The sequence below is a fragment of the Camponotus vicinus genome, unplaced genomic scaffold (assembly GCF_025532165.1).
Source record: "Camponotus vicinus isolate PSW18456_S1 unplaced genomic scaffold, iyCamVici1.0 SCAF_3, whole genome shotgun sequence".
Taxonomy (NCBI): Eukaryota; Metazoa; Arthropoda; class Insecta; order Hymenoptera; family Formicidae; genus Camponotus; species Camponotus vicinus.
In genome coordinates, this window is record NW_028141967.1 from 9,495,336 (window position 1) to 9,518,400 (window position 23,065).

Here is a 23,065-nt window from a genome sequence, read left to right on the forward strand (position 1 = left end):
TTTGGGAATAGTATTTTAGCGGGACCAAAAAAATTATTTAAGTTTCTTAATATACATAACTTAACATTTGTCTACATACGTGTACATTAAATCAATATATCTAATGTATATAGTATCCCTAAAAAAATACCTTTTAAAAAAAGGTAAAGAAAAAGCGTCGAGTTCATCTAAAAACCATCTCACAAGAAATAGCTATCACAAAAACTAGCTACCTTTATGTAAAATAATAAAAAATAAACTCTGAAAAATTTTCACAATAAATAGTTATCTAAAAATTGTTTCACAAAAAATAGCTATCACAAAAAATAGCTATCTTTATGTAAAAATTTAACTGTAAAAAAATTGTTTCACAGAAATAGTTATTTTTATGTAAAAAATATTTACAAAAAGCACTGATATAAAAAATTGCGTCAAGTTGGGGTGCAATTTCACTTTAACTTTGTTAGTGTTATAAAATTTTATACATATGTGCTTTTATATAATCCGATGCTGACAAATAGGTAGAAGTTCCGTTTAAAATCTATTACATTTTTGTCATAAAGAAGAACATTTTTGTTAGAGTTGAATCAATTTTTTAAAATAAAAGATTACGTCAAATGATTTTTAAATTTTCTAGAAAATTTAAATAAGATTAAAAGAACTTATTTAAAAATTAAAAATTAAAAAAAATGAAAGATTACGTCAATAATTTTTAAATCTTCTACAAAAATAAAATAAAAGAACAAATTTTTTTAAAAATTAAAAATTAAAAAAAATATAAATTAAAAAAATTTTAAATAAAAAAACTCGGCGCGCTACCAATTTGATTGACAATAACAATAAATGAGCAATTACATACTAGCATTATTTCAATAATTATTAGGCAGCGCCGAGTTTTTTTATTTAAAATTTTTTAAATTTATATTCTTTTTAATTTTTAATTTTTAAAAAAATTTGTTCTTTTATTTTATTTTTGTAGAAGATTTAAAAATTATTGACGTAATCTTTCATTTTTTTTAATTTTTAATTTTTAAATAAGTTCTTTTAATCTTATTTAAATTTTCTAGAAAATTTAAAAATCATTTGACGTAATCTTTTATTTTAAAAAATTGATTCAACTCTAACAAAAATGTTCTTCTTTATGACAAAAATGTAATAGATTTTAAACGGAACTTCTACCTATTTGTCAGCATCGGATTATATAAAAGCACATATGTATAAAATTTTATAACACTAACAAAGTTAAAGTGAAATTGCACCCCAACTTGACGCAATTTTTTATATCAGTGCTTTTTGTAAATATTTTTTACATAAAAATAACTATTTCTGTGAAACAATTTTTTTACAGTTAAATTTTTACATAAAGATAGCTATTTTTTGTGATAGCTATTTTTTGTGAAACAATTTTAGATAACTATTTTTTGTGAAAATTTTTCAGTTTATTTTTTATTATTTTACATAAAGGTAGCTAGTTTTTGTGATAGCTATTTCTTGTGAGATGGTTTTTTGATGAACTCGACGCTTTTTCTTTACCTTTTTTTAAAAGGTATTTTTTTAGGGATATCACTTCTTTTTGTATAAAAAATTATGTATTTTAAATTTAATTTTTGATTGTTATATTTCATAATATTTATTAAACATTTTTAAATAAACCCACCACCACCCCCGTCATACTATATCAAAATGTGTGACGATCTCGCTTGCTTACTATAGATATTTAAATATTATATGATCGTTTTTTACAGATATTTAAGTTTAACTTTTCTTTAAATGTATTTTTTAAGAATATCACTTTTTATGTATTAAAAATGTATACATTATATATTTTATAAATTTTTTATGAATATTATTTTTTTATAGTACGTATTTATTATACATTTTTAAATAAACCCCCCGTCATACTTTTTCAAAACGTGACGGTCTTTCTTGCCTACTACAGATATTTAAATTATTAATTTTATCATATTGGATATATTTATATATTACTTATTAGACATTCTTCGTAGGAAAAGTAAACATTTTTACCACCTCTAGGCCATTGTTTTTTCTTAACTTGAGCATCATTAGCTTCGATCCAAATATTAGATGTTCCTTCTCTGCACATACTTATACCTCTAAAAAAAACCTTACAAAGGTTAAAAAAATACGCCAAGTACATAAAAAATATTCTACCTCAATGCAACAAAATGTTTAATGAAAAAAGTCCTAAAAATAATTTATAATAATTTTCCCTTACAAAACCATTTTTCTGAAAAACAAAACCTCAACAAATAATTATCATCAAAAAATATAAAAAAATAAAATATCAAAACTAAATAGGAAATCAATAATTACTATTAGCCAAGTACCTAAGAGCTATTTGCAAATTTGATATAATACTTGCCATGAAATCAATTTTACATTGTAGAAATATTATACATAAATTCTCCCTAAAAAATTAAAACGCATTTTATATTTATTCAGACAAACTTGATTTTTAAAATATTTAAAATCAACACTAAATGAGAATTAGGATTCTTTTAATTCCTAAAATATTTTTTATATAATGTATATAATTTAAGAAAAAAACGATTTACGCAAGTTTTAAATCGCACAGTCTTTAAATCGAAGTAAGTTATGAAAACTTGGCGTGCCCGGATCGTTTACATTATAAACAAATATATCCCCAATAAAATGTAAAATCTTAACATTATACAATTAAATATTAAATCTGTGCTTGATTACGGGCACGCCAAGTTTTCATAACTTACTTCGATTTAAAGACTGTGCGATTTAAAACTTGCGTAAAACGTTTTTTTCTTAAATTATATACATTATATAAAAAATGTTTTAGAAATTAAAAGAATCCTAATTCTCATTTAGTGTTGATTTTAAATATTTTAAAAATCAAGTTTGTCTGAATAAATATAAAATGCGTTTTAATTTTTTAGGGAGAATTTATGTATAATATTTCTACAATGTAAAATTGATTTCATGGCAAGTATTATATCAAATTTGCAAATAGCTCTTAGGTACTTGGCTAATAGTAATTATTGATTTCCTATTTAGTTTTGATATTTTATTTTTTTATATTTTTTTATGATAATTATTTGTTGAGGTTTTGTTTTTCAGAAAAATGGTTTTGTAAGGGAAAATTATTATAATTTATTTTTAGGATTTTTTTCATTAAACATTTTGTTGCATATAAGGTAGAATATTTTTTATGTACTTGGCGTATTTTTTTAAACCTTTGTAAGGTTTTTTTTAGAGGGATAACACATCTTTTTGTAAAATTTTATATCCTTTCTACAAATTAATTTTTGGGGGATAATTTTTGTAAATTATTCTTAGGGACATTTTTTTTATTAAATGTTTTATTGTATACAAAGCGAAATATTTTTTATGTACTTGGCGTATTTTTTTTTACCTTTGCAAAGTTTTTTTTAGAGGGATTTCACATCTTTTTGTCAAATTTGATATGCTTCCTGTAAATCATTTTTTGTGGGAAAATATTAGTAAATTATTTTTAGGGATATTTTATTTTTGAAAATTGTTACTGTACGGTAAATTAGTCTTTCTACAAGTCATAACCAACAGTACAGGTTTTATATTTCTGTGGTGCACCGTTTCTAAAATATTAGATTTCACCTCCAAGGGGTGGTTTTTAAAAATTATTATTATACGCTAAATTAGTCTTTGTAGAAACCTCAACTAACGGCATAGGTTTTATATTTTTGTGACTCTACGTCTCTGAAATATTAGATTTCACCCACAAGGGGTGGTTTTTAGAAATTATTATTATACGCTAAATTAGTTTTTGTAGAAACCTTAACTAATGGCACAAGTTTTATGTTTTTGTGGTATACCGTTTCTGATATTAGTTTTCACCACCAAGGGGTGGTTTTTAAAAATTGTTATTATACGCTTAATTAGTCTTTCTACAAGTCATAACTAATAGTACAGGTTTTATATTTTTGTGGTGCACCGTTTTTGAAATATTAGCTTTCACCCCCAAGGGGTGGTTTTTAAAAATTATTATTATACGTTAAATTAATCTTTGTAGAAATTTTAACTAACAGTACAAGTTTTATATTTTTATGGTGCACCGTTTCTGAAATCACAAACCATTTTATTTCTGGTTCTTTTCCATTTCCTGCTGTATCATTCCATAGTAGTACATATGTTCATCATCTGTCCTCCTTCGAGCCAAACAACTTTTGTTTGAAACATTTTTCCGTATCTTCCATATTTTTTGAGATATTTGCCTGGAACTATTAAAATGGGACACCCTGTGTGTGTGTGTGTGTGTGTGTGTGTGTGTGTGTGTGTGTGTGTGTGTGTGTGTGTGTGTGTGTGTGTGTGTGTGTGTGTGTGTGTGTGTGTGTGTGTGTGTGTGTGTGTGTGTGTGTGTGTGTGTGTGTGTGTGTGTGTGTGTGTGTGTGTGTGTGTGTGTGTGTGTGTGTGTGTGTGTGTGTGTGTGTGTGTGTGTGTGTGTGTGTGTGTGTGTGTGTGTGTGTGTGTGTGTGTGTGTGTGTGTGTGTGTGTGTGTGTGTGTGTGTGTGTGTGTGTGTGTGTGTGTGTGTGTGTGTGTGTGTGTGTGTGTGTGTGTGTGTGTGTGTGTGTGTGTGTGTGTGTGTGTGTGTGTGTGTGTGTGTGTGTGTGTGTGTGTGTGTGTGTGTGTGTGTGTGTGTGTGTGTGTGTGTGTGTGTGTGTGTGTGTGTGTGTGTGTGTGTGTGTGTGTGTGTGTGTGTGTGTGTGTGTGTGTGTGTGTGTGTGTGTGTGTGTGTGTGTGTGTGTGTGTGTGTGTGTGTGTGTGTGTGTGTGTGTGTGTGTGTGTGTGTGTGTGTGTGTGTGTGTGTGTGTGTGTGTGTGTGTGTGTGTGTGTGTGTGTGTGTGTGTGTGTGTGTGTGTGTGTGTGTGTGTGTGTGTGTGTGTGTGTGTGTGTGTGTGTGTGTGTGTGTGTGTGTGTGTGTGTGTGTGTGTGTGTGTGTGTAAAATGCTTTAATACATGAACTTGTATACATGTCGAAATACATAGATATTTTCATTTTACATATACAGGGTGAGTTTTATTATTGTTTGTGTCAATCTTTTTATCATGCGGGAGATTACCGACTACATAATAAATTGATCAGTACATAAATGTCAATTATTTGGATCGACCTTATATATCAAAAACCCAAATATAATGTATACAATTAAAACAAATTAAAAGCCGAAATTATATAGTATGAATTTATTGCTATTATTATTATTAAAGTTACATATTTAGTATTATTATTATTATTATATACATTATATTCGGGTCTTCGATACGATCGATCTAAATAATTGACACATTAATTTATGTACCGATCAATTTATTATGCAGTCGGTAATCTCCCGCATGATAAAAAGATTGACACCAACAATAAAACTCACCTCTGTATTTGTATTAAACGCGATTAATTAATTATTAACTTACTTACAGTCAATTCCGACAAACATTTGCACCGTACAAGGCACATTAAAGCACTTGTTGTAACATGTGTTGCGTACGTGTGTTAATACGTGTATTTATTATCGACAGCGACAGTCGTACGCCAGATCTATCGCCATCTGGTGTCGACAGCGGCAGTCGTACGTCAAATTTTGTTCTATATATATTGTTTGATGACGACGTGGACGTTTCTTAATCGTATTTTCACGATTTTAGAATTATATATCGCGATATTTCCACTTCTACAGCTCGTAGAGTAAAAATAAAGACACTTTTACTATATAATTCGAATATAAGCTATCGATTAAGCCTAATAATAGCTCGATCCGTTCAGCGGTTATCGTAATATAATAATATGAAATAATCTGAACTGGTTTCAATTTCCCGTCTCGCGTAAAGAGACACGGCGCGCGACTTGCTAGAGAGATGAACTCGACGCAAGACACTACCGTGTCTCTTGATAAAGAAAGTTATTGCAGAAAAAAGCTTTAATATATGTAAAGTATTATATCGGTACCATTTTTAATAAGTAGATATATTAATATATATATTAATAGGACCATAGAAAGACTTGTATTTACGTTTAGTCCGTTTTTATTTCAAGACTATCTTAAATAATGTCTAAAGATGCTAATACGGCTTTGTGATTGAAATTGGTGACGCTATCTGTAATGTGCATAATTATCAACTTTTTTACATCGATATATTTTAAAAGAAATATATACATAAATTTATTAAAAATATTTATATTTTTATTTAATTTATATTTTTGTATTTTTATTTATCTTTATAATTTTATTTTTCTTATTTAATATTATGTAAATCAAAAATAAAATGCACACAATAGTATTGATTTTATGATTGTATCGTTGCTAGTTGAACACTTATCGATTGTGAATACTTTCCATTTAGCACCGACGAGATACTGTTAAAGACCGACAACCCTGGGTAAATTTTCGTGACCACCAAGTGTGCCCGGTGGGCCCAGAGATAATAGAAGATTGATGATATTACCGGCCGTTTTGATTATATTGAAGACAATTACAAGAGTTATTTAAATCATACGAGTATTTTAGGTTATTCAGCTATTGTTTTATTATCGAAAATGTATAAATCTTTTATGTACCTGTTTAAAAAAATGACAAATTATGTATCAAATCATTATTTTATTATTGAAAATGTAAAGATTTTGTTACCTATAGCAGCACTTTGCACGTTTTTTTCTGGTCACGCTAAATCCCATAAGACCATCGGTCTTTAATAGTATCTCGTCGGTGCATTTAGTGACACAAGTCGACACAAACCTCATTCTGCCTTATTTCAACATCAATGAATAAGAAAGATAGAATAATGTTTATACCAACTGTTGTTAAATGGAAAACACTTTGTGCTATGTTACTAATTGTAAAGTAAATTATTTTACAAATATATGATGATATGAGATATATACAGGGTCAAAATAACCCCTGTGTCCCTGAAATGACATATTCTTGAATCAATTCTAAGACGATTTTTCCTTCGGCAAAATTTCGTCCGAAGCTTAGTTTTTGAATTATTAAAGGAAGTAGTTAACGTATGACGGGTCGAATACAAGAGGCAGGCAAGGGTGGCGCGATTCACCGTCAGACGCGGGTGCTTACGCGGGGCGCCTGCTGCGATCAGCTGGTCGCTATACACATACAGACACACATGCGAACACATACATTCTGTCTCTGTCTGTCTGTCTGTCTGTCTCTCTGTCTCTCTGTCTCTCTCTGTCTCTCTCTCTCTCTCTCTCTCTCTCATTCGCTCACTCACCTGTAATTTTTTTTTTTTTTTTTTTACGAGAGAGGGGAAAATGCATTTTATGCATACCCACCGGTCGATCCAGTGAGTTATGTGGGACTCGAGTACCAAGTCGAATTACCAACTCGGTACTCCCTACCCACTAAAAACCCCTCTCTTTTCACGAATTTCCTTTGACACACTGTCTCTCTGACTTCCCGAGATCTGTTTTCACATAACGTCAAAAAATAGTTATTATTACCTTGTTCGATGACTTTTGATGTATTGCTGTAATTGCTTGAAGGAGAAATGAATTTTCCGATAGATCGTACGTTCTCAAATTTAACGTAGATATCACGTTGCAAAAGACAAGAAATCCACACTAAATTATTAACTGAAAGTTTTTCTTCTTTCATGAACTGTATTTTTTTATAAACTTTAACGTAATCACATTTATTTACTCACTCGATGAGATGAGAAATTTACTAATGACTCTATCACTGATCACTATTAATCACTGTCGAATAATAACTGTTGGCGATTAAAAATCACGCGATGAAAGAAACACGCGCGGACACGTTAATACACGACGCGACGACGCGACAATGCGACGATAATTATTCGGCGACTGCAAGCAGTTTTTTGTCATGGTAGGTTGCGGTAGGTTAAGGTACTACTGGCGCTATCGAACGCGATCATGTGTTCGATTGAAGAATGCGGTAAACATAATAAACATTTAACGTATTAATATTATTATTATCATGAATGTGTGTGATATCCATACATCGTATGATATCTATTTAAAAATTAATTAGATTAAATAAGTGTTTTTAAAATATTTATTACTTTTACTATTATCATATAAAATATTAATATTAAATATTTATTTAAGATAATAGTAAAAGTAATAAATATTTTAAAAACACTTATTTAATCTAATTAATTTTTAAATAGATATCATACGATGTATGGATATCACACACATTCATGATAATAATAATATTAATACGTTAAATGTTTATTATGTTTACCGCATTCTTCAATCGAACACATGATCGCGTTCGATAGCGCCAGTAGTACCTTAACCTACCGCAACCTACCATGACAAAAAACTGCTTGCAGTCGCCGAATAATTATCGTCGCATTGTCGCGTCGTCGCGTCGTGTATTAACGTGTCCGCGCGTGTTTCTTTCATCGCGTGATTTTTAATCGCCAACAGTTATTATTCGACAGTGATTAATAGTGATCAGTGATAGAGTCATTAGTAAATTTCTCATCTCATCGAGTGAGTAAATAAATGTGATTACGTTAAAGTTTATAAAAAAATACAGTTCATGAAAGAAGAAAAACTTTCAGTTAATAATTTAGTGTGGATTTCTTGTCTTTTGCAACGTGATATCTACGTTAAATTTGAGAACGTACGATCTATCGGAAAATTCATTTCTCCTTCAAGCAATTACAGCAATACATCAAAAGTCATCGAACAAGGTAATAATAACTATTTTTTGACGTTATGTGAAAACAGATCTCGGGAAGTCAGAGGGACAGTGTGTTAAAGGAAATTCGTGAAAAGAGAGGGATTTTTAGTGGGTAGGGAGTACCGAGTTGGTAATTCGACTTGGTACTCGAGTCCCACATAACTCACTGGATCGACCGGTGGGTATGCATAAAATGCATTTTCCCCTCTCTCGTAAAAAAAAAAAAAAAAAAATTTACAGGTGAGTGAGCGAATGAGAGAGAGAGAGAGAGAGAGAGAGACAGAGAGAGACAGAGAGACAGAGAGACAGACAGACAGACAGACAGAGACAGAATGTATGTGTTCGCATGTGTGTCTGTATGTGTATAGCGATCAGCTGATCGCAGCAGGCGCCCCGCGTAAGCTCCCGCGTCTGACGGTGAATCGCGCCACCCTTGCCTGCCTCTTGTATTCGACCCGTCATACGTTAACTACTTCCTTTAATAATTCAAAAACTAAGCTTCGGACGAAATTTTGCCGAAGGAAAAATCGTCTTAGAATTGATTCAAGAATATGTCATTTCAGGGACACAGGGGTTATTTTGAATCACCCTGTATACAATTAATTGCACTCATATATCATATGCCATACTTATATGTCATATGTTTATAATTGCAGTTAATATGCAAAAGATTATGTCAATGTTCTTTAATTATTGTAAAATGTGTTTTCTGATACATTTTGTAACAAAATTTCACATATTGGTATATATGAGATATTGTTAGAAACTATCAGAGAGTATCAGAGAGAGAGAGAGGAGAGAGAGAGAGAGTACATTTCAAAATAATTGAAGAGCATTGCATTATCAGCTATTTACATTAACTGCAACCATAGATATACAGAGAGACAACATGAATTGTATTGAAAAAGAGAGAGGAAATATTTCTGTCCCAATATAAATCACTCTCTTCCTCTCTCTCTCTTCCCTCCCCCCCCTAATTGATGAATATAAACAGAGGAAAAATACTGAAAGTACCTCTAGATATATAAGTTATATAATGCGGCAAGATTATGATCTACTTTACCCTAATTGTTTGACATGTGTATTAAATAGTAAAGTAGAGTTATTAAATTAGTTTAATTATTTTTTATTCAGCTCAAATACACTACTCGATAAGAGTATCAAACGATCGATGTAAACTGAATCTGTGACCAAAGCAAAATATGCTCTTCAAAATGAGTATTCTTTTTCTTTGTTTTTTCGCTCTACCATTGCACGTAAAAAAGTTTTAATGCAACCGTAGAATCTCATGTCAAATAATCACAACATTCTTATACATTGTGAAAATGTTTGATTGTAATTGAACAATTTGTTATGCCCTCAAAGCGTATCGCATATTTGTATAGATGTATAATGTATATACATAAAAAAATTAGCTAATTACATGTCGAATATATAAGATATCATTGTTATTTTCTTTGTATTAAATATATAATTGATTAATTTTTCTGTGTATATGCATTATGCATCTATGCAAATTTATCTTAATATGTTCTTATTTAAAAAGAAATTTTAGTAATATCATAAGTATATATTTATAAGCAGCTCAAGGAATTGATAGTGATAATAATTAATAATTCGCAATATAATATAATTCAAATTCCAGATCTTCAGAATGTAATAAATTTTAATTAATTGTAAAAATGGACCAAAAATGATAAATGCATTATTCTTAAAGTGTATAGAAAATATTAAAGTATATTTTAATAATATTAATATATATATATTATTATGTATGCTTTTTTTATGCTTTAAAATGTAATTATTTAATATTGAAATATTAAATTCACAATCAAATATTTAATGTCGACAATAGACAACTAATTATATATAAAAAATGTAACATGTTTTCAAATAATTATGTATATAAATAAATATATATAAATGGAAGTTAAGTTTTCAGAATAAAATGAGACATTTATTGCAACGAGACATTTATTACAAAATAATTATTTGTACAAAATACTAATAATTACTTATTTTATATAATATACAATAATTACTACAGTAATTACAACAATTGCTATAAAAATTACTATAGTAATTATTGTATTTATATTTTACCAAGTTTTCTATTTTATATAAAATTGCATTATGCATTGCACATATTTTGTAATTACCTATTTTAAAGCAAAATGAAAAAAATTAAAATAATTTGACGTAATAACACATCATAAGTTATATCACATATCACTTCTACGATATATATATTATGTAATATTTATAATAAAAAATATAATTTAAACGCAAACAATTATATATATTATATAATTTTTGGTACGATTTTTGTACGTGTGTTTGTACTGTGCTTATAACATATTTATATTTTGTTCACAGTGTTAGCTAAATTATTACGTTTTTGGTTATGTAACCATGTTTTAATAGTAGCCACATTTCGTCCCTTTAATATATGAGGATGCTTTTTAATAAGATTTCCGATTTGAATAAAAGTAGGTAGTTTTGCTTCATCTTTTTTAAGATAATATCCAAAAGCATCAAGAACCACGCGTTTTTCATCTTTAGTCCATCGTGTACGATTAGAGTGAACTAAAAAGACAAGAAAAAAGATAAACACAATAATCAATGTTTAAAAATAATTATAATAATAAGTATAGAAATAAACAAACCTTTCTCAAAGTATTTTCTTGTAAATTCTGAGTTTGTTCATTGTTATCATTATGTGTTTCTTTAAATGATTCATCTTCATCATTGTTATTGACATCATTATTGACATGACAATTATCTCTATTAAGCTCTGAAGATTCAGAATCTGAATTATCACTATCATCTTCATCATGATCAATTCCTTGTGCCGCTTCTAAATACTGCGATATTTCTAAAATTTCTTTCTGTATAATAGGTTGCCTATAATGAACCATATGTATCTTATCAGCATGACCCATGAAATTTGCGAGTGATGAGATTTCGTTTTCCGATAAATTGTAAATACACATTGTCGCTATATGTTTTCGTAATTGAGTTGCTCGCAAAGTTTCAGGATTTTCAGCACCGCATTCGATTGCGTATTGTCGCAACAAATCACATGCCAAAAGATATCTGTATTTATCCTTTACAAGAGAAGGGAGACCGAATAAATATGGATTATTTCGTGAAACTTTAGCAGCTTTCCTATGCTTTAATATCATATCTATGCAATCTCTCAATTCTCCTGTCAATAAAACTGGTACCGTTCGTCCAAGTTTACCTCTTAGTGTAAAACGAACATATTTTTTAGCTATATCTTTGGCATGTGTTGAAAGTGCTTCATACGCTTCATTAGTTTGATAATTAATTCCTTCGTAAGCCTTGTAATCTTCAATATGTGTTCTTTGTATTTCTCCAGCTCTACGACGATTAAACACTTGTACTGATGTCAATGTTACTTTCATAAGTGTAAGCCATGCCTCATAAGAAAATTCTTTTTTTAAATTATCGTAAGCTGATCGATGTTTTTCTTGTAAAAAGTTATGAAGTTTAATTATATCTGATTTTGAAGGCAAAACAATTTTTTTACGTCTTTTATTTTGATTTATCGTCTCGGATATTGTTTTAGTAATATGTGTTGTAAAGTCTTCGGAAAATACTTTTAAAAAATCTTCAGCAAGTAATTTTTTATCATATTCTTCTTTTTTAATAAATCTGTTAATCAAAATTTTTCAAATTCTTTTATTAAGTCTTCAAGTCATGATGCTAATGATGAAATTTTCCGCACAACGATAAACTTGCTAATGTGTTAATTGCTTCAATGCAAACTGCTATATCGTGGAAGCAAAGGTCCATATTCTAAATTCTCTTTTATCGATAAAAGTGCCTCTAAAAGTGGCTTATAGCCAATCAGAAGGCTTATAAGCCACTTTTAGAGGCATTTTTATCGATAAAAGAGGATTCAGAATATGAACCAGTCTGTAATTTCAGGAAATTCATATTTTAATGTTTGTAATAAACAGCCCATTCTTCTCATTTTTTACCTTATCTTTGCATCATTATGCTCTAATATTTTGTATTTTTTAAGTTACCGATTTCCAAGTGCAATAATTAATTTTAAAATATAAAATATTATTCATTATAAATTTAAAAAAAATTTTTTTTAATATTTTCTAAAGACTTTACAATGTTATTGCTAAAATTATATGGTAATTATATAACAATGCTTGCATTGAAATTATCCATGGCAATGAATAAAAGTAAAAGATAAAAAAATTGTGTCCCAAATCAAACATAATTAAATTTCATAATTTTCTACAAGAAAAATGTCGAGCATTTTATAAAATATTAATAATTTAAAATAAATCGTTAATGTTAGTAATTTAAAATTAAGATAAATAAATTTTTCCTTTAAGTAGGGAAAGATATATAATATTAGAATACTATTTGTGCGGATGTATGTATTTGATCAATTATTATTTTTTTAAAACTAATATTATTGTAATATCTTTATTTCTAAGAACCAATACATTTTTGGAGAATTATCTCTTTTGTTTCATTTTAGTTCTATTATTGAAGTCAATAAATTATAACTATAAAATATAATTCGTCTAATTATATATGACTAAGAATTGTATATTGAAATAAACATCTCAGTGTCTTCGAAATGTTTCTGCAATTTTTCTTCACTCTCTAATTGTAATGTTTTTTTATGTTTGCATCAGATAATAATCATTTATAATATATATTTTTTAGTTATCTTTTAAACACATAGTATATATTTTGTATATATTTCATTTATTTTATCCTTCAATTCTTCAAAGAATTGTATATTAAATATTTCAATGACTTCGGAGTATTTCTATAATTTTTCGCTACTCTATAGTTATGCTTTATATTTGTATCAAATGATAATCATTTGAAATTAACGAATTTTTATATTGTACATATTTCATTCATTTTATCTTTAATTGCTTTATATGTCTTGTATATATTCGCAAATGTTTAAATTTTTGAACTACTACTAATTCATTATGTACTCATTCAAAATAATTATATTTCTATGAAAAGTATTACACATTATTACAATATGTGCAAACATTTCTTATGTTTAACTGATAATCATTGAAAATATATAAATTTTTTAATTATCTTTTGAACATATATTGAGTTTTTTATATATTCCATTAATTTTGTTTAATTCTTTTATCATTGTAGTCTATTGTACACAATATTGGATAAATGTTTTTTATAGCTTTACAATGATTGAACATTTGTACTGATAACAATATTTTGTAAGTATAAGCTGACTTATGAAAAAATTTATTTAAAAAAAATAAATTATAATTTAATCACATTCATTTTTCTTATAGATAATTATGGAATTTTAGAAAAAATTTAATTTAGAACAGAATAATTTTTATCTTGAACCTTTTGTTTTGAATGCTATTTAATAATATGCGTTATAAAATCTTTAAAAAACATTTTTAAAAAATTTTTAATAACAACTTTTTATGATTTGTATCTTTTTAATAAATTAATTATATATACAATTTCTTCAAGTTTTTTATTATCAAGCTTGAGTATAAGTTTATGAGTGATAATATTAATTATACGAGTTTATTTTAAATCATACGAATATTGTACATATATACAGTAGTAGTGAGTCTAGGCCGGTTCTAACCCAGGAGCTTCGAGGGGGGGTGAGGGGCGAGGGGGAACCGGCGGGGGGTGACGTCACGCGGGGGGGGTGACGTCACGTGCGGGGGGTGACGTCACGTGCGGGGGGTGACGTCACGTGCGTGGGATGACGTCACGCCGGGGGGGGGGTGACGTCACGTGCGGGGGATTATGACGTCACGTGCGGGGGATGATGACGTCACGTGCGGTGATGATGGCGTCACGTGCGGGGATGATGACGTCACGTGCGGGGAGTGACGTCACGCGCGGGTAAGGGGAGGTCCGCGGCGTGACCGATGGACGAGGGGGTCCGCGCGGGAAGGGGGTATCCGCGGCGCGAGCGATGGACGAGGGGGTCCGCGCGGGAGGGGGGGATCCGCGGCGCAAGCGATGGACGAGGGTGTCCGCGCGGGGAAGGGGGATCCGCGGCGCGAGCAATGGACGAGGGGGTCCGCGCGGGTAGGGGGGATCCGCGGAAAGAAGACGGTGGTGTGAGAAGGATAGCGCTACGTGTGGGAAAAGGATAGCGTAAAGTGTGTGAAGAGGACAGTGCGACAAGGATGGCATCAACGTGTGACAAGGATGGCATCAACGTGTGACAAGGATGACATCAACGTGTGACAAGGATGACGTCAACGTGGAACAAGCACGACGCATTGTAAGATGCTGCATAAGTGGGAGAAGGACGACGCAAAGGTAAGTGAGTGAGTGATAGCGACGAGCTTATGAATGAGAGAGAACGATAATATCGCGAACAACGCGTACGAAAGAGAACGATATTGCAAGAGCAACGCGTACGAAAGAGAACGTTAGCGCAAGACAACGCGTACGAAAGAGAGAACGGTAGCGCGAAGAGAACGCATACGAAAGAGAACTATAATATCGCGAGAATTAGAACGATAATAGCGCGAGAACAACGCGTGCGAGAGAGAGCGAGAGAGCGCGAGAACAACGCGTGCGAGAGAGAACGAAGATATCGCGAGACTTACAACTAGTGCAAGAAAGACGCAAAGGATGGGAGCGCAAGGAGAGGCGCGTAAATAACCGATTTTTTTTTTTAAATTAAAATATAAAATTTATTTTAAAATGTGTGTAATACAATTGTGTGTGTGTGTGTGTGTGTGTGTGTGTCTAATAATAAAATAATAATAATAATATAATAATAAAATAAAAGTATAAAAAATAAAAAAAGATATATAAGGGGGAGGGGGCGATGCGCCGGGCTAAAGGGAGGCCGCTCCTAAAACAGAAAAAAAATGATGTGTTAATAGAAATATATTACAATAAGATTTATAAAAAAACATCTATCGATCCATTCCTGTTCCTCCACTCCTCTTTCCTCCTCCTGCGCCTGCTCCTGCACCTCTTCCTGGATCCAATTTTCCTCTTCTATAATCTCAATGTAGGACTCTTCCCCGAAGAGCCGCCGTAGATCGAAGATGTCAACGTATCGCCAACCGTTTATCTGGACATCGAGGCGGCCCTCCGGGGTGTCGCCCCACGTCTCCATAAGGTCTCCATGCCGCGCCTGCCGGCGCACCGCCCGCACCCACTGGCGGTGCTCAATATTCACAAATCCCGGAATCACCACTTCATCCTGGAACTATATCAAAAATATTATTACACAATTTTTTTTTTCACAAATTTTTAACAATTTATCATGAAAATGATACTTACGTTCCACGTAAAAGTCATGTTTAACACGACGATGCACAGGATGTCCAACAATTTTGTCTTCCAGTCTTTATAAAATTGAAGAACGCGATCCATTATTTTTTTTTTTAACTTTTACACATTTTCCTCGTGCACCGGTCAGAACTTTCTGATGAGAGAACGAGGTCTCGGCACGAGGTTTTATAGTAGAGATGTGGCATTATCACCATATCAAAAACGCGTCGTAAGACAAAAGTACGGTCCCATAAAACTCAGCATGGTATATAATATAATATTAATATTATCATATCGCGACTTTGTGAGGAGACAGTCGTCTCGGTACGAAACTTTAGAATAGGGACATATCATTATCGCTTTACCAAAAACGCGCCGTAAGACAAAAGTATGCATGTTCCCATGTAACTTAGCATGATATAATATAACATTATAATGCGTCAACCCTGCTCGAAAGGTCATCGAACAGAAACGAACGGTCATCGAACGGTAATTGAACGGTCATCGAACGGAAATGAACGGTCATCGAACGGTAATTGAACGGTCATCGAACGGAAATGAACGGTCATCGAACGGTAATTGAACGGTCATCGAACGGAAATGAACGGTCATCGAACGAAATTGAACGGTCATCGAACGGAAACGAACGACTGTCGAACGGCTATCGAACGGTAATTGAACGCCCGTCGAACGGAAACGAACGCCCGTTGAACGGTCATCGAACGGTAATAGAACGGTCATCGAACGGAAATGAACGGTCGTTGAACGGTAATTGAATGGTCATCGAACGGAAATGAACGGTCATCGAACGGAATTGAACGGTCATCAAACGCTCGTCGAACGGAAACGAACGCTCGTCGAACGGAAATGAACGGTCATCGAACGCCCGTCGAACGGAAACGAACGCTCGTTGAACGGTCGTCGAACGGTAGTTGAACGGTCATCGAACGGAAATGAACGGTCATCGAACGGAATTGAACGGTAATCGAACGGAATTGAACGGTAATCGAACGGAATTGAACGGTAATTGAACGCCCGTCGAACGGAAACGAACGGTCATCGAACGTAAAACTATATCCAATTATCAAATATTTAAATGTTTTATCATGTACTACAATGTAGTATCGAAATACAATATCTGTGGCAGCTGTGTCACGTACGGAAACACGATACTGCAGACGTATATAGATAGAGATGAGGAAAGAAAGGAGAGAATAAGAAAGACGATAAAAATATATTGCATCATCAATTTATTATAAATATGGATTCGATTCTGATTATCATGATGTTTCAACCACCAATTATAAATCTTAAATACATTTTGTAAAGCGCAATTTTTTACATGATTTTCACAACGTACAGTATTCTTAACATCTAACTTATTTAAAGAAGCTACATCCTCATAGTCTGCATCCAAAGTTTCGATAATCACATCGTTTCTCGCATCATTGTCCAGTATATCAGCTAGCCATTGTCGTTTTTCATGCCCTTTAACGTACACGAGAGGTGACACATCATCATCCTCCCCCGTTGCACCCATCACCGCCGTCGTAATTAAACGTTTCGATTTCCAATATGAAACGTATCCATCATTCCACGATAATCCATGATGATTTTTCATCAGCCATAAAACCTGACATCTCTCAGATTTTGTGAGTGTGTGCCATGGTTCAGGACATGTAAAAATGTAATGAGAAAGTACGGATCCCTTTCTCAGAACAGCAGCTTCCTTCACGATAAAATTTTTCCCAACGATAAATCCTTGTAGATCCACAAACGTTGGCGGAGCCATGATGACAAGATCCGATCACAGACTGATGTCGATCGTCAAACATCTCAATCTTTTATATTTTTCTTCATATGCAATGGAGGGGATATTTGCTGACTTATGTAATTTTGCGGACTACATTGGTCAATGGATTATATTCGACAACCCGATCGTGCAAGATGAGACAATAGGCGGTAGTATTCGCCGGTATATTTTCCCTGCATTCAAATTCTATTCTCACGTCCACAGTAGCAGTTTTGACAGACTCGTTTTGTCGCGAGCAATCAATGACCGCGAGAGGACCGCAATGTAGAAACTTTGAAATGGTTAATAGCGTGGTGCTGTTATCACATCCGTAATAAGATTTGCGAAAACGAGAGTATATGTCGAATAGGACGGCAAATCTATTTTTTTCAAAATCTAAATTTAAATCATCGTAGGGATAAAATTCCGAGTTTAAATAGAGTTTAACGTTGGTCAATTTGCAGTCATCGAATAATGTAACATCTTGTGACACTGAATTCTTTTTACCAGTTTGCAGTGCAAAGATCACATATCGTGGTTTCTCTAGCTGGGAGGCGGCTTTCACAGTCCACGAATGCTTAGTCGTGCTATGTAGCAGAGGAAATTCGTATAGATCCCAAGATCGAAAACTCATGTTCAAGTATCGTCTGCTTTCCAACATTCGCAACATCGACAATTTATTAATCTCGTTCAATATTACATGAGGCATACGCCACTGTATCTTGAGTAATTCAATCTCTGCTTCCGACGATGGATGTCCGAATAGACAATTATTATCGTTGCGCGAATGTATCAGAATCAATTCGTGACGAGCGTTAATCACAACGCGTTTATAATCTTCGCAACATCCCAGCAACATGTTGAGCGGAACGCAATAGTTGAAATAATTTTTGTCACCGTTGTACGTCAAATCCCATGCAGCGTTCTTCAAGTTTATACTGTCACGGACGAACTCCGCGCGTGCCGGCGGATAATCGCAGCCGGGATCAGGATTCGGTTGTCGGTTAGGCAAGCTTAAAGATTACGCTCGGAATTTTCGTCAGAAATAAAAGCGATACTTTATTCACGTTGAGTGTGTACAAAAGTGAAATGTATAGTTGGTCTAATAGAATGATGTGACTGCACGTTGCAGTGCGTATGTATGTAACGGCGTGTGTGTGTGTGTGCGGCACGACGGTACGATGCAGCGGGTATGCGGTCGCGATGCACAAGTAACCCGTGCGTTATTATCTTTCGCGGGTTCGTACGCTGGAATGCGCGTATACCGCGTGTGTTTACAAACGACGTGGTCAACGACCGTTTGACGTAGCGTGGCTCGCGTTTTTGTCGCGTGTCTGGGCTTTCGGTCTAGCCCCGTTTTTACGCAGGTGATAAGCGTACGGTTCTTGGAAATTCGCGAGTATTTCCTTGACGGAGATTGGAAATTCCGGGAACACCGTGCCGACGAGAATGCCTCGTCCGAGGTAGCTCTCCTCTCTACCTTGAGGTGTATGCACCGGCGTTTAGGCGGTCGGATGGTAGACCGATATCGAGATCCCTCGATCGAACCGGAGTGCACTCTGATTCAGTTTCTCTCGGTCGGATAATGCTCAGATGGAAGGAGCCTGGATCAAGAATCGAGAGTGCTCGATGGAGGAAGAGTTCTCTCTACCTCCTGATCTTGATAGCTGGCTAATTCTTTGGAGCGGTCTAGGTTTCGGATCGTTTCACTTGCGTGAGCGGATAGGAAAAATAGGTAACTAATTCGCCGAATGCGGCCTTTTTATACCGGCTAATTACCCGCGTCGGCGCGCGGCGGTATTACCCTTTCCGAACGGGTTTCGGAAAAGCGGTACGGTCGGGCCCGTTCGGAGGGGTTCGGGAAGTGCGCCGAACGCGGGCTTTCGCCGGTCGGCGGTTCGGGCCGCATCGGCGACGCTCGGTTCTTTTCGGCTAATTTTAGCCTAACGGCTTAAAGCCGTTATTGCGGTGTGTTCAACGTTTAAAAAAAGTGTGGGCGCACCGCGCCCCTGCCTCTGCCCGGCGGGTGTTCTGCCGGGCGGCAGCTTCCGGCGGATCGCATGCCGGGAATACAGTAACGTGCAGGGGGTGCATCGTTACATCACCCCCCCCCTTAACATGTGCCTGAATTTGAGGCACACCTATCGGCTCGATGTTCGGAGCGGCGGTCGGAGTGACCGGATGGTCGGTCGGTCGGTCGGACGAATGGACCCTCTGGTTGGACGGATCTAGTCGATTTTTCTCTTATAACGGAGTCTTCCGTCCCCGGAAAAACGAAGGATCCAACGTCCTTACGGCGTTCTCGGTTTGTAACGTCGACTCACGTGTACCGCGAAGTGCGGTACCTCAACAATGAGGCCGGGCTCGATCTCCACCTTGATTGGAGGTGCGGTTAAGGGCCCTGCGGGCCGCAGGATCTCCTCCGGGGCCTCAGCTGCGGTCTTGGTCAGCGGTGGTGGCGGCTTTTCGTAAGGCCGAATCGGCCTTCTCCCTGGTGGTGGCGGAGGCTGGGCCAAGAGCATTTGCCGTTTTTGCTCGTTGACCCGGTCGGATCTCTGGATCATTGTTCCGACCCTTGGCGGCCGCGGCTGCGGCGGCCGTTGCGGCTCAGGTGTCGGAGCCGGTGGCGCGGATTGCGCCTCAGTGTCGGCGGGTTCGCCGAGGTATTCCTCGATTGCTCTCAGTATGTCTTGTTCGCTTGACATCTTGATTCCAAGTGACGCTCGAGTCACTCGCTTTCGTCTTCGTTATCGTCATCGTTGTTATTATTTTTGTCCTCGTCCTCACTGTCGGTTTTCGCCGGTTTTAAATCCTGTATGTGTATCTGTCGCAACCACTTTCCTCGGTTATTTCGGAGATCCACGATTACCGGCGAAATTAGCCGACGGACCTCATACGGCCCGCTGTATTTTGGCGCCAATTTCGCGTTAAAGCTTTCTGCCTTCTTCGACAGGAGATGTTCTTTCCTCCATACCCATTCACCGATTTTTGGTTTCCACGCTCGTCTTCTTAGGTCGTAATGATGCTTCTGCTTTCCGAAGGCTCTGGCGAGGTGGATGCGGACTAACTCGTACGCTTCTTCAAGCTGTTTTTTAACGATTTCTGGTGCAGGTGTTCCTTCGTCTGATGTCCCCTCGGACATCGGAGATACAAGCTCGCGGCCGCAATTAAGATAGGCCGGTGTATATCCGGTAGCGTCATGTGCTGCGGTGTTGTATGCGAATTGCAGGGATGTTAGTTTCTCGTCCCATGTCTTCTGATCCCTGCCGGTGAATTGGGCGATCATTGTTTTTATTGTCCTGTTTGCTCGCTCTACCGGATTACAATGCGAAGCGTATGCCGGTGTCGTCATGTGTTTTATTCCGAACTCTCTTAGCCTCTGTTCCAGCCGTTTTGATCTCAGCTGGGTGCCGTTATCGGAAAGTAGACTGTCTGGCTTTCCGTGCCTGAGGATGACGTTGTTTGTCACTGCTTGTGTGACCGCGTCGGCGGTTGCCTTTCGTAGCGGCACCAGCTCTACTCACTTCGAAAATCGGTCCAGCATTACCAGTAGCCAAGTGTGGCCTTTTTTTGATCGTGGTAATGGCCCGATCAGGTCAATGCTGACTTGCTCCCAGAGACGTTTGACATCTGTGGCGTGCAGCTTCCCTGCCGGTCTCTGTTGTGCTGCCTTATAACTTTGGCAGTTCCCGCAGTTCCGTACGTATCTCGCAATGTCCCGGAACATGCCTGGCCAGTAATAACCTTCGGCTATTCGTGCGATTGTCTTCGCGATTCCTAAGTGCCCTGTTGTTGGCTCGTCGTGGTAACTTTTTATCACCTGCTGGCGCAGCGGTGCGGGGACGCACAACTTCCACTGCTCCTCGCTGCTCCTTTCCTTGAAGTCCAGGGAGTGAAGTATGTGCTTATAAAGTCGCCCCTCCTTGATTCGGAACTCCGGTCGTTTTTCTGGTTCTTGCTGTGTTTCTTTCCGGACGCGATCGTACCATCGGCAGCGCTTTATCTTTTTCGCGGCGCTGACTTCCGGGCAGCGCGAGAGCGCATCGGCTACCTTGTTTAGGACCCCCCGGCGGTACTTGATATCAAAGTCGTATTGCTGGAGCTCGAATACCCAGCGCCCCAGTCGTCCGGTCGGTGACTCTAGTTTTTGTAGCCATTTCAAGGCTTGGTGGTCCGTAACCACTGTGAACGCGTACCCCTCCAGGTAATTCTTCATTCTACGAATTCCCCAAACGACTGCCAGGCATTCGAGCTCCGTCGCGCTATAGTTTTTCTCGGCTGAATTCAGCGTACGGCTTGCATAAGCCACGACTCGCTCGCCGTCGTCGTACTGCTGAGTCAGCACTGCGCCGAGTCCCGACGTGCTGGCATCGGTCTGCAGGTAGAATCGCCGCGCAAAATCCGGGCATGCCAAGACCGATGCGGAAGTCAATTTTTCCTTAATCGTAAGGAACGCCTCGTTCTGATCGGGGCCCCATACCCACCGCGCATTTTTTTTTGTCAGGTTCGTGAGCGGGGTGGTGATCGTGGAGAAATTCGCGATGAACCGTCTGTACCACGAAGCCATCCCGATGAATTGGCGTATTTGTTTGACCGTTCGCGGTTCCGGCCAATTGGCTACGGCGCTAATTTTTTCCGGGTCGGTTCTTATTCCTTCGCGGTCGATAATATGCCCCAGATACCGTAACTGGTCGACGCAAAATCTGCACTTGTCTAGGTTCAGTCGGAGGTGCGCATTTCGAAGGCGGCGGAAGGTTTCGGTGAGCAACTCGAGGTGTTGGTTAAAGGTTCTACTAATAACGATAATATCATCCAGATACACGAAGACATGAGGCTCTAAATCCGCCCCGAGAACAGTATCCAGCAACCGCTGGAATGTGGCCGGTGCCGAGTGCAGCCCGAATGGCATCACTTTGAAATGAAATAGGCCTTTCCCGGGAACTGTAAACGCCGTTATCGGCCTGCTTTCTGGTGTCAGCGGGACTTGCCAATACCCGTTTTTTAAGTCTAGTGTGGACAAGTATCGTGTCCCCCTTAGTTTATCTAGTGTTGCGGTGATCTGAGGCAGCGGATATGCGTTTTTGTGTGTCGCTTCGTTGACCCGCCGGAAATCGATACAAAATCGATGCTTCCCGTCCTTCTTCTTTACCAACACAATCGGGGAGCTCCACGGGCTGTGAGACGGCTCGATCACGTCGTCTGCCAACATTTTTTCCACCTCCTCGTTAATGATAGCCTGCATAGCCGGGTTCGAGGCCGTTTCGAGGCCGGTACCTTTGTTTT

The 23,065-nt window shown here is 36.2% G+C and overlaps 1 pseudogene; it reads right to left on the reverse strand.

The window, feature by feature from the left end:
• Nucleotides 1-5,464: 5,464 nt before the first annotated feature.
• Nucleotides 5,465-16,017, reverse strand: LOC145968980 (uncharacterized; annotated as a pseudogene).
• Between the last annotated feature and the right edge of the window lie 7,048 nt (nt 16,018-23,065).